General features: G+C 44.7%; 1 long non-coding RNA gene across 1 annotated transcript in view; it reads left to right on the top strand.

Moving 5' to 3' along the window:
* Positions 1-13,484, top strand: part of LOC144164079 (uncharacterized) — an 81,546-nt gene extending 68,062 nt beyond the window's left edge. Inside the window, exon 4 of the long non-coding RNA XR_013321038.1 lies at positions 13,426-13,484. This is a non-coding gene — a long non-coding RNA (uncharacterized LOC144164079). The remainder of the gene's footprint in view (positions 1-13,425) is intronic.
* Positions 13,485-15,597: the final 2,113 nt, after the last annotated feature.

Genomic DNA, 15,597 nt, shown 5'->3' with positions numbered 1-15,597 from the left:
AGATCTCACCATTCAGCCTAGAAATTATGCTCTGGCTAGAAGGCTGTCGTACCATTGTTTGCTTTGAGTCGTTTAGATCTAGGTTTAATAATCACAAGTCACATTCGAAAACTATTCCATCGCTCCCCCTGGCAAACCATGTTGACTTTGTTGGGCAATCGTCTCACAACCTCAGAGCTACGATAATAAAATCTGGGTTTCGCTGTCACCACGATCGGTTATTGCACGAATCGTAGCTTATTTAGAAGTTCAAATCCCCATGCTCAGCCAATACAGAGAGTTTGGGAAAATTCTTGTCTTTGTTGGGAATTTAAACAAATTACACTTCCATAGTTTGTGTTCTTTTTGTGTTGATCGGCATACTGAACATCTCTCGGCCACTCCGAGTTTCCTATTTATTTTTTTTACCTCCGCGCGGCAGCTGTTTTCCCAGTACGGCTCCCGCCCTATCCTCCCACTCTAGTGAAAGGTGATAACGTCCACTGCGGTAAGAGGCCCCTTCTGGGGATCGCCGACTGCGAACACGCCATTCCCGCTGTAATTACTCAAGCCATGCACATCTTGGAGACCTAATTTGGCTCTAAATTATCCTATTCATCGCTTGTCTCCCTGCGGCCATACTGCTGTGACAGACTGCGGCTTTGGTCCTCTGCACGGAAACTTCTTGAGCCTTAATGGTAGCTTTCACCCTGGACATAGAGGGCTACTGCGATTAGATATTCTTGTAACTGGTTATGTTGCTGGTGCGTGCGCTCCGAGGACTCCTGTAATCCTGTGAACGGCCCTCGAAATCCTGACTGTGCAGCTCCTCAACGGTATTTTCAGAAATGGGTGCGTCACCGGCGGCCGCAGGTCCATATGTGGTGTGCCAGTCAGCCTGCTAGCTTTGTGTTTCGTATTTTGAGACGTTCCCTGTACCATTTGTTTACTCCTGTAATCCGTACTTGAAGTGTCCTTTTTTTAATGGAATGAGCTTGGTTATTGCTTTACTGTGTAAGAAACAGGCTTTTGCTTGCGCCCCAGAGACGGTGTCTGCAGTTGCTGTGAATCTTTGCGTTTTTTTAAATGCTGCGGAGAATTTTCGATTAGGTGTAGGTCACGAAAGTTGATACGCAGATGTATAGTGCTCTATCTTTCCCCTTTCCTTCTCCCTGTACGCAGTCGTATTTTCTTATCAAGGCTGCACTGTAGCACACCTTCCGCACCTATGAAAGGCGTCCGTGCATCTAGGTTGTACATTACTCCGATTACGACTGGTCCTCCTGTCGATGCGTCTGTAAACTAACTTCATTTTTATTGTTTTTCCCGTGTGTCTCTGGCATTGCTTGCCTTGTATTTATATATGTACAGCAAAATCATGTAACTGTACTCTGATGAAGGTAAGTCCCGTTGCCGCTACGTAAGTAAACATTCTTTGTTATTGTTCTTGCTGTGTATCCGACTCTTTTCTATACTATTTCTGCGCGCTTTGTAAGTTTTTCTTTCCCCCTCTCTCTCGCTCTATATATATATATGTATATATATATATATATATATATATATATATATATATATATATATATATATATATATATATATATATGACACAAAAATAAAGGTTGGCAGTCAAGAAAAGCTCGGAAAGCAAAGGGGAGGATGTGGTAGGTATTTGAAAGAGATAAAGAATTTGGAAAGAAAGAAAGAAAGTGCAGAAAAAATGCCTGCTGGGTGGGATCCGAACCCACGACCTCTAGAATACCGGTCTGATGCGATGGTCTGGTCTGGTGGCGCCGAGGTTTTCTTGACTGCCAACTCTATTTCTGTGTCATTTCAACGAGCCCCTCATTTCCTACTCTGATTCGTTATATATATATTGTGAAGCAGCCTTTCAAGCACTTAAGGACGCGCTCACATCTCGACCTGTTCTGCGCCACTTCTACAAAAAGAGCCCCACAATACCCCACACGGACGCCAGCGGTCATGGCCTTGGCGCTGTGCTTCTGCAGCGGGACGCCCAGAATCAGGAAAGAGTAGTTGCCTATGCCAGTCGTTCCCTGACAAGTGCTGAACAAAACTATACCATCACAGAGCAAGAGTGTCTGGCAGTAGTGTGGGCTGCTCAAAAATTCCGCCCATACCTTTATGGCCGCCACTTCACCATCGTAACTGACCACCACGCTCTGTTTTGGTTGTCTTCCCTCAAGAACTTGTCCGGACCCCCAGGCCGCTGGGTTCTCCGCCTGCAGCATTATGATTTCGTCGTCACACATAAGTCCGGCCGGAAACGTCTCGACGCCGACGCCCTGTCTCGATGCCCTCTGACCACCAGTCCGTCACCTGCTGGGGAGGTCCCGAAAACCGTACTCCAAGTAGCACCCGTTACGTCTCCTGCCCTGGAAGACCCTGCAGAGCTTCTTTCGTTGCAGAGGGCGGACCATTACTGTGGTCCTATCATTGACTACCTTACCGGCCGCGTACAACCTCCCAACAGTCGTGCTCGCCGTCAACTCGACAAGTTCCAGCTCCTGCATGGCACGCTTCACCGTCGCAACCACCACCCTACCGGCTACAAATGGGTCCCTGTCGTACCCCGTTCCCTTCGCACATCGATATTGCAAGCTTGTCACGACGATGCCACGGCTGGTCACCTTGGATTTGCGAAGACTTATGACAGGGTCCGCAGCCGCTACTTCTGGCCTGGGATCTCAACAACTGTCGCAAAATACGTTTCCTCGTGTGCATCTTGCCAGCGTCGCAAACGTTCGACGGCTCCCCCTGCAGGGTTGCTTCAGCCCTTACCTTGTCCCTTCGCGCCTTTCCAGACGGTCGGAATCGACTTGTATGGACCTTTGCCCATCACGCAGTCCGATCACTGGTGGATAGTGACGGCGGTCGATCACTTGACAAGATATGCTGAAACTGCACCTGTACGCTCCGGGACAGCCGCAGAAGTCGCCGAATTCATTCTACATCACATCATTTTGCGCCATGGTGCACCACGCATACTTCTTAGCGACCGCGGGCGAACCTTCCTGGCGACCATTGTTGAGGAGCTCCTGCGTGCCTCCAACATCGCGCACAAGACTACTTCCGGCTACCATCCGCAGACAAACGGCTTAACCGAACGTTTCCACCGAACCCTTTCTGACATGATCTGTATGTATATAAGCCCCGACCATCGCAACTGGGACATTATCCTCCCCTTCGCCACCTTTGCTTATAACACTGCACGTCAGCGTACTACTGGCTACTCTCCGTACTTTCTCGTCTTCGGCCGCTCACCTTCCTATACCTTCGATTCAACTTTCTTCTCCGCCCCTGTTTCCTCTGACGCACCAACCCATGAGCAGTACATTTCACGGCTCGCATATTGCCGAGAACAAGCACGCTTGCACACTGAAGCTCATCAGCAAGTCAGGAAGACAAGATACGACTCGACACATTCCTCCGTTCGTTTTCACCCTGGTGATGAAGTGCTCCTATGGACCCCCGAACGGAAGCGTGGTCTCTGTGTCTCTGTGAGAAGTTCCTTCAGCTTTTCCTCGGCCCTTACGTCGTCCTCGAAGAGACTTCTGCAGTTAATTACCGCATAGCACCGATAGGCCCCGTAACAGACCGTCGTCGCCGTGGCGTCGACATAGTCCATGTATCTCGCCTCAAGCCCTTCAGACGCCGGGCTCCAGAATGACTCGCGGCCAGGCGGCCGACTCCGCAAGGGGGGGGGGGGGAGAAGTGCGAGCAGCCTTGGGCAATCTACCATCATTAGCGAACGTGCTCTAGCACTTCGTCCTCATCTCTGTAAGTACTCATCATCATGGTGTGTGTACTCGCGATCCCTGCTCGAGCCTCCGAATAAACGATCGCCCCGAACATCGGCCTCTCCGGTGAACCTTGTCCTCTCAATATATATATATATATATATATATATATATAATATATATATATATGTATATATATATATATATATATATATATATATATATATATATATATATATATATATATATATATATATATATTTCAGTTTCCATATTTACATTTCAGTTGCCGGGTCATTGCTTTTTCTTTAGTGTGTGGGTTTATGTGGTTTCCCTCCCTGTTTTTTTCTCCTTTTTTTTCTTTTTTCCTTGACCTAGTTAGTTTTCCCCCGTCTCTATCTTTTCTTTTGACCTGAGGCTTGCAGATAGTTTCTGATAAGGACCCCACCCTCACCGCCTGGTCTGCTTCCGGCGGTTCTGAGATCCTTTCCCTAAACCCCGCGGCGGTTCAATAAGCACCCTCTCATCCTTTCTGTCCAAAAATTCCAAGAATATCAACCATCAGCTGACTTCCGTGTGACCTACTTCGCGGCTTAAACTAGACAACCTTCTTGGCCCCTCAATCTCTCCCCCGACACACTCCGAAACCAATCAGCTTGCTCAATTTCCCTTCCATCTTTCCCTCTCCTTTCACCTGGGGTCCTACCCCTATATAAACCCTGCCTGCCAGGCGAGAGATTGCCCTGATGAAAACAAGTTCTCTTTGCTGAAACGTAGGCCACAATCGTGCTTTTACCTTGTTCGAAGTTTTTCTTCACGTGTGTTCTCTACCATCTTCAAAGTTCTACTACTCCCTGTATTTCGTGTACGAAGATGACGAAGCAAGGTAAGCCCCCTCTCCTCTCCCTGGCACACATAGCTCTCATCAGTGATAGCCACTTTAAGTACATTCCCGACCACTTCCCTTCCGGACAACAATCACCATACATCAGCTTTCAAAGCGGCGCCACAACCCATGACATCAGAAAACTGATTGACGCCGCCCCACGCAACATCACTCACTTCGTTCTGCACTTTGGCACTAACGACTTAAAGAACAACACCGCTGAAAGCACCATCGAGGCCATGAAAACTCTTGTTCACGATGCTCATAGCAACAGGCCCAAAGCAAAGATAACCCTGACAACAGTACTTCCCAGGATCGAAAACAAACACAAGCCAGACATACCCCAGACACACAGACTTCTAGCTCACTCACAAAGGTCAGCTAAGCTTAACGACTTCCTCATGTACCTTGGACACAACACAGGAAACGTTGACATCATCCACCACGCAAAAATTCACCACGACCCCGTAGGACACCTGGCCAAAGACGGACTACACCCTAACTTTCGAGGCGTCCGACTGATTGCCGAAAACATCAAGCACAGGCTGAGGAACACATTTAAGGTGACGCTCCCAACTTCACGTATCAACCTCCCGTCTCCGGCCAGCACAGAACAACAGAACCAACCCAACACCCCCAACGGTAGCGAAATGCCATGTCCACCTAAGGACAGCACATGTGACGCCAGCACACAAACCGTGGACGTGGCCGCAACACCAGCTGTACAGCACGTGAGCGAACAACAACCCGACCCACCAAAGACAACACGCTCATGGTTCACGCAGACCCCAACACGCAGTATAACGCAAACAGGCTCCCAAACAGGCATCGATGTGGACCTCACCCCTAGCAGCCCCCCTAAACTACTGACTCCAAGCAAAAAAGTGTCACCCCGGAGGTCTGCTCGGAACAAACACAAATGACTACCACCGAGTAGGCCGTATGCTCCAACCCCTAAATCCCGCTCTTTCCTCAAAGCTCGAAAACTAGCCGGCAAACAAACCAACTATAGATTTCATCTAAAAACGCACTCCTCGTATCTCCAAAGCAAAAAGATCCCCAAAGGCCTCCGCCTAAAAGTTAGATGTGCCCTTGGTAAGCTCCCTCCTGAACTAGCTGCCAGGTGGCAAGATATTCTGAATAATGCTTCTCTTTCCCTCCTAGAAATTCTTAGAGAACACTGTACTAGCCAACTCAGCCTCTTCAACGACCAGATTGAAGCTCTTCCACTAACCGAGCAGGAGAAACTAGATCTCAATATTTTCATAAATCGTAAGGAAAATGATCTTAGCAATAAACAAGCGGTTAAGTTTCAGCGTGACCAACTTAAAATACAGCATGTACTGTAGGAGATCAGCCTCTCAATAGCCGCGACTATGAAGTACTAGGTCATGTAATGTCCCCCCTCGATACAGAGATCGCTTTAATAGAACATCCGCCCTCAGCCAATAATCCTATAGAAAAAACGAGCTCTCTCGCTACCTGCCCCAGCAACGTTATTGACATTTCCAAAACACTAACGTCCGACGAAAAAGGTATCCTAGAACGAGGTCTAACTTTCTGTCCCACAAATAACAGCGTGAATGAATACGAGTTGCACAAAGATCTCACTGAATTTTCTCGGAGAATGAGACTAAGCGAGTTTTTTTCAGAGAAGCAGGACCAACGTGACATTAACGAACGCACCCTCCACCCTCCTAGCACTTGGACTCCAGATGTAGATCAATCTCCAGAATTGGATCTGTACTTAAAATCAGTATCAAGAGAAATTTTGGCAACAACTAAGCGATCAAACAAGCGCAAGAACCTAACTCCGTCGGAAGAAGTTACAATGAATTGCCTATCAGCCAGAACCGACATAGTCATAAAGCCAGCCGACAAAGGTGGTAGTGTAGTTGTTTTACCTATTGGAAAATACAAAGATGAAGCTTATAGGCAGCTCAATAACCCTTGCCACTACAAGCCCTTAGATAACGATCCGAGCCAGGAATACAGCCTAAAATCCTTCAGACCCTCACAGATCTACGATCTAGAGAATTAATAACGACTACTGACTTAAATTTCATGAAACCGAATAGTAAGCATGCAGGACGTTTTTACCTCCTCCCAAAAGTCCATAAAGTCCCCGTAGAATTATTGTTCACTGCCGACATTCCTGGCAGACCCATAGTTTCGAATAACAATACCCCAACCGAAGCACTATCTCTGTTTCTGAATCATCAACTATTCGACATTCCGGCTCTTCTTCCTTCATTCGTTCAGGACACCCCCCACTTCCTCCGCATAATAGAAGAGATAAATATGGGCGGGCGCCTACCCAGTGGAACCCTCCTTGTTACTCTTGACGTTGCTGCATTGTATACAAATATTCCGTTCGCCGAAGGAATTGAAGCGATTTCAAAATCTGTATCAGTGAACCCGCACCAACATGCACCAGAAGTGTACATAACTTTGTTAAAACTAGTTCTAACTCTCAATTATTTTGAATTTGACTCTTCTTACTTTTTGCAAGTTTTTGGAACTAGCATGGGTACTCCATTCGCACCGACCTATGCCAACATTTTCATGGGGCAACTTGAAGCTACCCTATTAAGCTCTTTTCCGCATAAACCTCAGGTTTACCTCTGCTACATCGGCGACATCTTTATGATTTGGGAACACGGTCGCGCGACTCTAGAAACATTTATATCCCATCTCAATTCTTCGCATCCGACTATTAAATTCTCGTGCCAGTATTCTGAAAAACAAGTGAACTTCCTAGATACTACCGTCATTCTAGACAACGGTAAACATAAAACCACGCTTTTTAGAAAGCCAACAGACAGGCAGCAGTACCTAGATTATAAAAGCCATCACCCCAGACACTGCAAACAAGGGATCTTTGTAGGACAAGCCACCAGGCTTAGAAGAGTATGCAGTGATGACAGTGACTACGTAGAGCACCTACACGAACTCAAGGCCACCCTTATGAACAGGAACCACCCCAAAAGCTCGCTCGATCAGGCGCACCAACGTGTGTCTAATCTCCAAAGGGATGACGTTCTCAGGAAACAGCGGCAAAACGAAAGCGCCAGGCCACCTGCCCTAATAACTAAATTTTCAAACGACCTCCCAAACGTAAACAATATACTGCGGAAGTACTACCCCATTTTAGCCAGTAACGACCGACTTAAAAAGACTTTCCCGGAAGCACCAAGGGTTACCTACCGGAGAAACAGGAATCTAAAAGATATTTTAGTGCATGCTAAAACAGGGCCTTCAAAGCAACCAGTCATAGCCAGCTGCTCCCGCCCCAGATGCAAGACTTGTAGGCACCTGCAAACAGACTGCGTTGTAAAACGCACAGCCAGTAATTATGTCCACAAGATTAATTCAAGTTTTACGTGCACTTCATCCAACATTGTGTATATGTTGGAATGCTCAATGTGCCACAAACAGTATATAGGCGAAACGAGCCAACCTATGAGCCTACGGCTTAATGGTCACCGGGCAGATACTCTTAGCAAATCCTCCATAGCTGTAGCGCAGCATTTCAACCAACCAGGCCACAATTTTGATGACCTTAAGTTATATATACTTCAGTCAAATTTTAAGTCTCCTAGGGACAGGAAATACCGAGAATCCTACTTAATTCACAAATTCAACTCCATGGAACCTGCTGGAATTAATGCGTCTAAGGGCAACTTGGAATCCTTGCGATATTCACCGGGAATACAGCATTAGGCATTTTCGTGCATATACCTCATCCAAAGTCTATGACCGTTCACTCTGCTCTGTACCTGGTCACCTAATTTCTTTTTCTTTTTTTTTCATTCCTTAGCGTCTAGCTTAATACTCGCCCTCATGCCTCCAACTTTTGCTTTTGGAATTCAATTTTATTCATTTAATTTCTCCTTTTTTTTACTCCGCGTGGTCTTGTGCCCCGTACGTCACTCTAACTTTATCTTTTCGTTTCTGAGTTTCAGGAAAGGCCTGTTCCAGGAATGTTGCCGTGGGTGACACGTGCCATTTCAGTTGCCGGGTCATTGCTTTTTCTTTAGTGTGTGGGTTTATGTGGTTTCCCCCCCTGTTTTTTTCTCCTTTTTTTTCTTTTTTCCTTGACCTAGTTAGTTTTCCCCCGTCTCTATCTTTTCTTTTGACCTGAGGCTTGCAGATAGTTTCTGATAAGGACCCCACCCTCACCGCCTGGTCTGCTTCCGGCGGTTCTGAGATCCTTTCCCTATACCCCGCGGCGGTTCAATAAGCACCCTCTCATCCTTTCTGTCCAAAAATTCCACGAATATCAACCATCAGCTGACTTCCGTGTGACCTACTTCGCGGCTTAAACTAGACAACCTTCTTGGCCCCTCAATCTCTCCCCCGACACACTCCGAAACCAATCAGCTTGCTCAATTTCCCTTCCATCTTTCCCTCTCCTTTCACCTGGGGTCCTACCCCTATATAAACCCTGCCTGCCAGGCGAGAGATTGTCCTGAGGAAAGCAAGTTCTCTTTGCTGAAACGTAGGCCAGAATCGTGCTTTTACCTTGTTCGAAGTTTTTCTTCTCTTGTGTTCTCTACCATCTTCAAAGTTCTACTACTCCCTATATATATATATATATATATATATATATATATATATATATATATATATATATATATATATATATATATATATATATATATAAATCAATATATAAATCTAGAGACAGCAAAATCATGTAACTTTACTCTGATGAAGGCAAGTCCCGTTGCCGCTACGTAAGTAAACATTGTTTGTTATTGTTCTTGCTGTGTATCCGACTCTTTATTTATACTATATAATAATAATAATAATAATAATAATAATAATGTTTATTCAAGCTCTTTTACACGCTTATATCCAGCCCGCATAAGCCCGAGTGGCTTGTGTGCAGGGCTGGGCAGTCTCGGCTAATGCAAAGAGCCGCAAGAGAAACACCTTGGTGAATAAAAGAATTCTAAAAAAAAGGCACGCAAAAAAGAACATGACTGTAAGAAAAAAAGAATATACAAGCAAGAAGGAAACACACTGCTTTGCCTGATGACAAACCACTATAAAAGCATAAAGAATAAAAATGTTTGTTTTGGTTCACAAACTGCAATACAAATAAAAGGAGCGCAATCACTTTCAAGCACGGTCTTATTCAATAGCAGCTTCGCGGACACACGCCTTTAAGTATTTTTTGGCTTTGGAGGGACAGTTAATGCTTGGGGGGGCGTCAATTTTATTAAAGTAGAAAGGAATGAGGAACGACCTTGTTTTCTTTCCATAGCTGGTTAGTACTCGAGGCAGCACAAAACGTTCAGTTTGACGGAGGCACCTTGTTTTTATATTATCAATTTTGAAAGGACTGTAAAAGAAATTTTTTAACAAGATATCAAAAATTAGTTGTTTTTTCACGTGTAGAACATCTGATTCTTTCATGACAATTTCTGTTCGGTCTCCATGATATCTAGTTCCATACGTAATATGGTGCGCTATTTTGTGCAGGATGCTATTAAGAGTGTTCAGTTTATAGGAAGATGCATGTCCATAAATAGTTAGACCATATCTAATTATAGATTCTCCTAAGCATTTAAAAACCATTCTTTTTACAGCGAGGCAACAAACCGATCGAAGCGCATACAAATGAACACATGCCGCTCGCAAGCGTTTTGCAAGCTGTTCTATATGTAAATTCCAAGATAAAGTTTCATCGAATTGCACACCTAAATACTTAACATCATGAACAAGAACGACTGGGCGGCAGGAGCACTTATGACAGGAGCTAGTATGCAGAAATACAGATGTGCTCTCGACAAAGGTCCGGTAAGGGCTGTGAAAACATATCAAATTGGTTTTGGATTTATTCAGAAAAATATGGTTATTATTCAGCCAGTTCATCAGTAGACAAACATCCTGTTGCATAAGACGAGCACCAACATCATAATTCGAACACGGTAAAAGAAGAGCAGTATCGTCAGCATACATGTAGGGTTTGGCATTCAGTGGCAAGGAAGCCAAGTCATTAATATAAATGTTAAATAAGAGTGGCCCCAGCACTGATCCCTGTGGCACACCTGAACGGACGCACAGCATTTCACTATAAGCATTCTCGATACGAACACACTGTACACGATTCGACAAATAGTCTAAGAAAAATCTGGCGTAAGGACCTCTAAACCCGATGTTGGCTAATTTTTCAAGGAGCAGCTTATGGTCAATCGTGTCAAACGCCTTCTGGAGGTCTAAGAAGAGCGCAATAACGAGGTTGTTTTGTCTATCTGACTGCATATATAGTCGTTGAAATCCTCTAATAAGCTGGTCGTGCTAAGTCCACTTCGGAATCCACGCTGCGCTGTAGTGATTAGGCAATGCTTTTCGCAAAAAGAGGTCATACTTTTTTGTAAAATCTTCTCTATAATACATATAATTGATGACTGTATTGAGATTGGCCTATAGTTGTTGTGGTCTTTTCTAGATCCTTTTTGATGAAGAGGTCTGACAACGCTGACTTTCATACCTTGCGGGATTATGCCGGTGTTTAGAGTCTGGTTTATATATATATATATATATATATATATATATATATATATATATATATACTTGCAACAAGCGGTGCTTTCAACTACAGTAGTAAAAGACAGGTGAAGTGGAGTGGCTGTAAATTTTCTACGTACTATTTCATTTTCCTTATAAGTTTCAGGGCAGGGCCTTGTGCCCTTGCGGAGCCGTGTTGTCGCACATCAAGAAGGATGAGCGGTAGCTCTGTATTGCACTTCAGGGTCTCGTCATGTTGACTCACCCATTGCAAGCCTACATTCCGGCTTGTTCCCAAGCAAGCCACCGTTGCATGCAATAACAGCACGAGGATGCAATGGCTTCCTTCCACGGAAAGACACAGGTTTCACTAGGAGAGGAACACGGTGAGCGCTCCGCGCAGAAGCGGGAGGTAGGCTCGGTCTGGCGTGTGATTTCATTAGGAGGTCACAAGGTTTTTTTAATGCAGAGCATTTCAGTAACTCACGATGTCACCCGTGTTGACGTCCATAGTCGTAGTCCGCACCCCTCCCCCTACAATATATAAAAAAAAATACTATCCGGCGCCTGGTTTCGATCCCTCGCCCCTGCGGGCGGAGCGCAATGTACATGGTGCTCTACCCACTGCGCCACAAAGCCGACACAGAATGGGAGGCTACGAACGCGAAATATATCCCTGACTCATTCAAACTACGTCAAGAAGCTGCTGATACATTAAATGCAAAGCATTTGTTAGTCGCACGATGTCCGGCGTCGGCACCGTCCACACGCTCACTGCGCATGCGCGTCGAGTCGAGGCGATAGCGAACACTTTCTCGCGAGGGGCATTGGATGGGATTCGATTGGATTGGATTGGCTTGGCTTGGATTGGATTTGAATTGGATTGAATTAAAGTGGATTGTGTTGGATTGTGTTGCATCATAGCCGCGGCACGTTGCGTCATAGCCGCGGCAGACGCGCTGGGGCCGGCGTATGTGCAGTACTCTCTCTTCCGCGGTTTCGTCTCCTTCGGGCGCGTTGCGCATCTAACCGGTAAGCCGTTCTCCGGCGAAGCAACATCCGCGCTTGGCTCAAACACCTAGAGTCCACGTCGCTTTACAAGTGCGCCAACGTCGTCATCGACTGGGACCGGCTTACGCAGTCCCTCAACGTACATAAGCGGCGGAGCGGTCATTCGGTATTCAGTCAAGGGCGTCTTTGCTTGCCTTTCGCTTGACGTGACGCTTTGCTTGACTCGAGTAGATGCGACGCATTTACTCGAGTTCCCCCCGTGGGAAGATGCGGGCGGTTTTTTTTCTTTCAAGAGCCAGCCCGACCTAAATCCTTGTGCGTTTGAGGAATGAAAGGAAAAGGGGGGTGTTATTCATAGAGTTTCTGACTAATATATACTAGGGGGAAATCTGTCGCTTCAGTTTCGGGCCGCCGTGGGCGGCGCAGTTGCCGCTAGCAACGTTCCTCGCCTATTTGGCTTAGATTTCCATAGGCTTTCTTTTTTTGTCTCGAAGCCAAAATCAACAAAAAGTGGTAACATTTTTTTCTTGTTCATCGAGCATGAAGGTTCTACATAATTACTGACAAACTAATCTTTCTGGAGGTTCAATTTTATAATAACAAAACAAATTTGATAAGCCATCGACAGGAATATTGTCGCTTTTTACAGCCAGAGCCATCTTTTCAGCCTGTCCATGAGCCATGCCAAGGACCAGTGGAACGTGCCTGCACGGCACATGACGCAACGCTCACCGAAGCGCGGCTCCCGTAGACAGTTGCGCCAGATTTCCCTCTAGTGTACTTTAGAATGAAACACTATGGTGTTATTGGTGTGTGAACTTTCTGGCATGAAAGCGGGAGCAACCAGCTTATTCTCGCATCGTTACGGTTTATTGATGCAGTGCGGTAGGGCACAGAATCGACCACAAGCTCATTACTGTGCTTTGTACATACTTGCAAATTATCGTACAAATTCAAATGACTACATCCTTTATGTAAAGAAAAAGCTCCAAGAAAACGCAGCTTGGGGTGAGCACTCGCCTGCAACATTATGCCTTGATCAGCAATCACGAGCTTCTGAAAACTACTTGCATGCCTGAACTGGCTTTTTTGGCAAAAATCCATCTTCCCACAAATTCTCGTGAAGCCGTAGGTACGCCTGTAAATACGATACAATATCGCATTATTTGCTTACTTCGGCGAGTGTGCGTTCGAATGTCGCCCAATCCAGTTCTGTATCTGTAACAGTATACTGCTGAATTATTGATTGTTTCCTCATGTCGGTCTTTCCAGGTTCGTTGCTAGCACTTCAACTATCTAAAAGTTTCTTGGAATCCCGAAAAATTCAAGGTAAGGCATCCCAGCACTTTGTTCAATAAATGTCTGCACTCGACGCGTCCGTGTGTTTCCGTTGCCTTGATCAACTTCTATGTTATTTATTCTTTGCCACACATATGACTGTGTTTTTATCTGTCCTTATGAATCGGACCGAGGGAAGTACAACTGGTATCGAAAAGGCAGTCATTTGCTATATTCAATTTATAAGCACCATATGTGGTACGACTGCACGTCCGCAAGACGCCAAGTTCCTTGTACAATTTTCCAGTCATTTATTTTTTTATTAAGTGTGCGAGTCGCAAAACGTAGTGTAGCATTATGTAAAAAATTGGTTCACAGTACAAGAATGCGACAAACCAAACGCAGAATAAACTTTTCGTAACACACAGTCAGGGTATAAAAAGTAGGTTTGAAATTACTGGAAGTTCACAAATTTTTTGCATCATTTCTATTTAGAAGCATTAGGGTGGTGATGCAAGGTTGAAGAAGTGCGGCCCTTTTGCGGCCACTATCATCTACATGGTGAGCCGCCCTGAGTGGGAATGTGATGATTATTCCTGGGTATGTTGTATATTTCAGAATTGTAGTATTGACGATGGGCTTTAATGGCAACGGTATTAGTCATTAGCGAATACGCTTGAGTGGAATTAGATTGGTTCGCAGTCTTTTGAAAACTGGGCACTGTGAAGCTACCAATTTGTATTTTGTCACATTTATAGAACCAGACATACACACGATTTAAAAAGGCAGCATCACCACAGGAAGCCATAATAATTTTGTCTTCAAACGTAGAACGACTTACTTGTGTTTCTGGAACAGTGTTATAGTCTTTTTCAATCCCTTGAGTCGGCTGTGCCCAGCAAACCACGTTACGTCGTGCAGATATCCCGGAGACGTCAGCAATCCCGGAGACGTCAGATGTCCACGAGACGTACCGTTGGGGTCGGAGTTACATATTTTCATCGGTGCTACAACTGGCAAAAACCCATCCGAATTACACAAAGAATAACGTACAATAGACGTCTCATGGTACTTTTATATGATGTTTACGGGACGTTATCTTAGTGGTACGTCTTATCGATATTGTAGTAGTACGCATGCAAGAAGTATATAGATGTCTGTTCTACATTGGTTTTTTGTCTTTGGCACAAGCATTAGTTTGTTATATTCATCACTAGTGTACGTTAGTATGATTTTGTTGATATAACGCTGTATGCATGAAATTTACATGCTTTATAAATTATTTAGAAGTTTGCCTAGCCCCCTTTTTAAGGTTGCCTACGTGTTGTGGGCATTTGTACTTCAAATACATGTCTTACTAGCTATTCAGCACTGTTTGCTGTTACTTGTCATATGGTCTCTAGATTAATGTGTTTCAACTTTTGAAGTGCTGCATACTGCACGAAGCCTCATATGTGAAGTGCCAAGCTGACCACACACTCTTGCAGAAGCACGCGAAGCACAGCTCCAAACAAGAAATGTCGCATCGAAAACAAGTGGCAGTAAGTTAAAACAAACCAGTCCTGATCAGCATAAGCGCCCTGGACACTAAGGCAACCACAGTAGCTTCATCGAATTTTACCATACAGCACGGCTGTACCAGCCTTCTGCAATTAACTATCACAGAAACAATCCAAAAATTAAACTATTTAAAATGACAGTCTCCCATCCTATTCATAAGTACCTGCAGCTGGGTAGTAAGAACACTTTCAAAGTACACATAAAACACAAAAGAGTTCAGGTAAAACAGTTTATAGTGACTTCCAAATTACGTAATATCCTTTCGCAACACAACCACTTTAATTTTCATTCCTATCTGCCCTGGCCCACAGGGTACACATTGTACAATTACAAGAATAGTATTAATATTCATGACTATAAATAACTCACACACAGCAGAAAGGTTGACAAAAAATAGGAAGAAAAGCAAACATGTAAACCCAGGGTACAAGCTCAAGAGAGTTATGCAACATGAAGTATCGCACATTAAAATAATTGGTTGAAAAACAACGCAAGAAAAGTGCGCAAAAAAACGAAATTATTTAATGGTGGCTATAAAAACACGGCAAATTTACGAAAATAAATAGTTCACATGTAGTGAAAAGTTTGTGGAACAATAAAACAAAA

This window comes from Haemaphysalis longicornis, unplaced genomic scaffold, assembly GCF_048455015.1.
Source record: "Haemaphysalis longicornis isolate Haplotype H1 unplaced genomic scaffold, Haemaphysalis longicornis Haplotype H1 scaffold_13, whole genome shotgun sequence".
In the NCBI taxonomy this organism is placed as follows: Eukaryota; Metazoa; Arthropoda; class Arachnida; order Ixodida; family Ixodidae; genus Haemaphysalis; species Haemaphysalis longicornis.
Note: the sequence above shows the minus strand (reverse complement) of the source record. Positions and strands in the feature narration are given on the sequence as shown.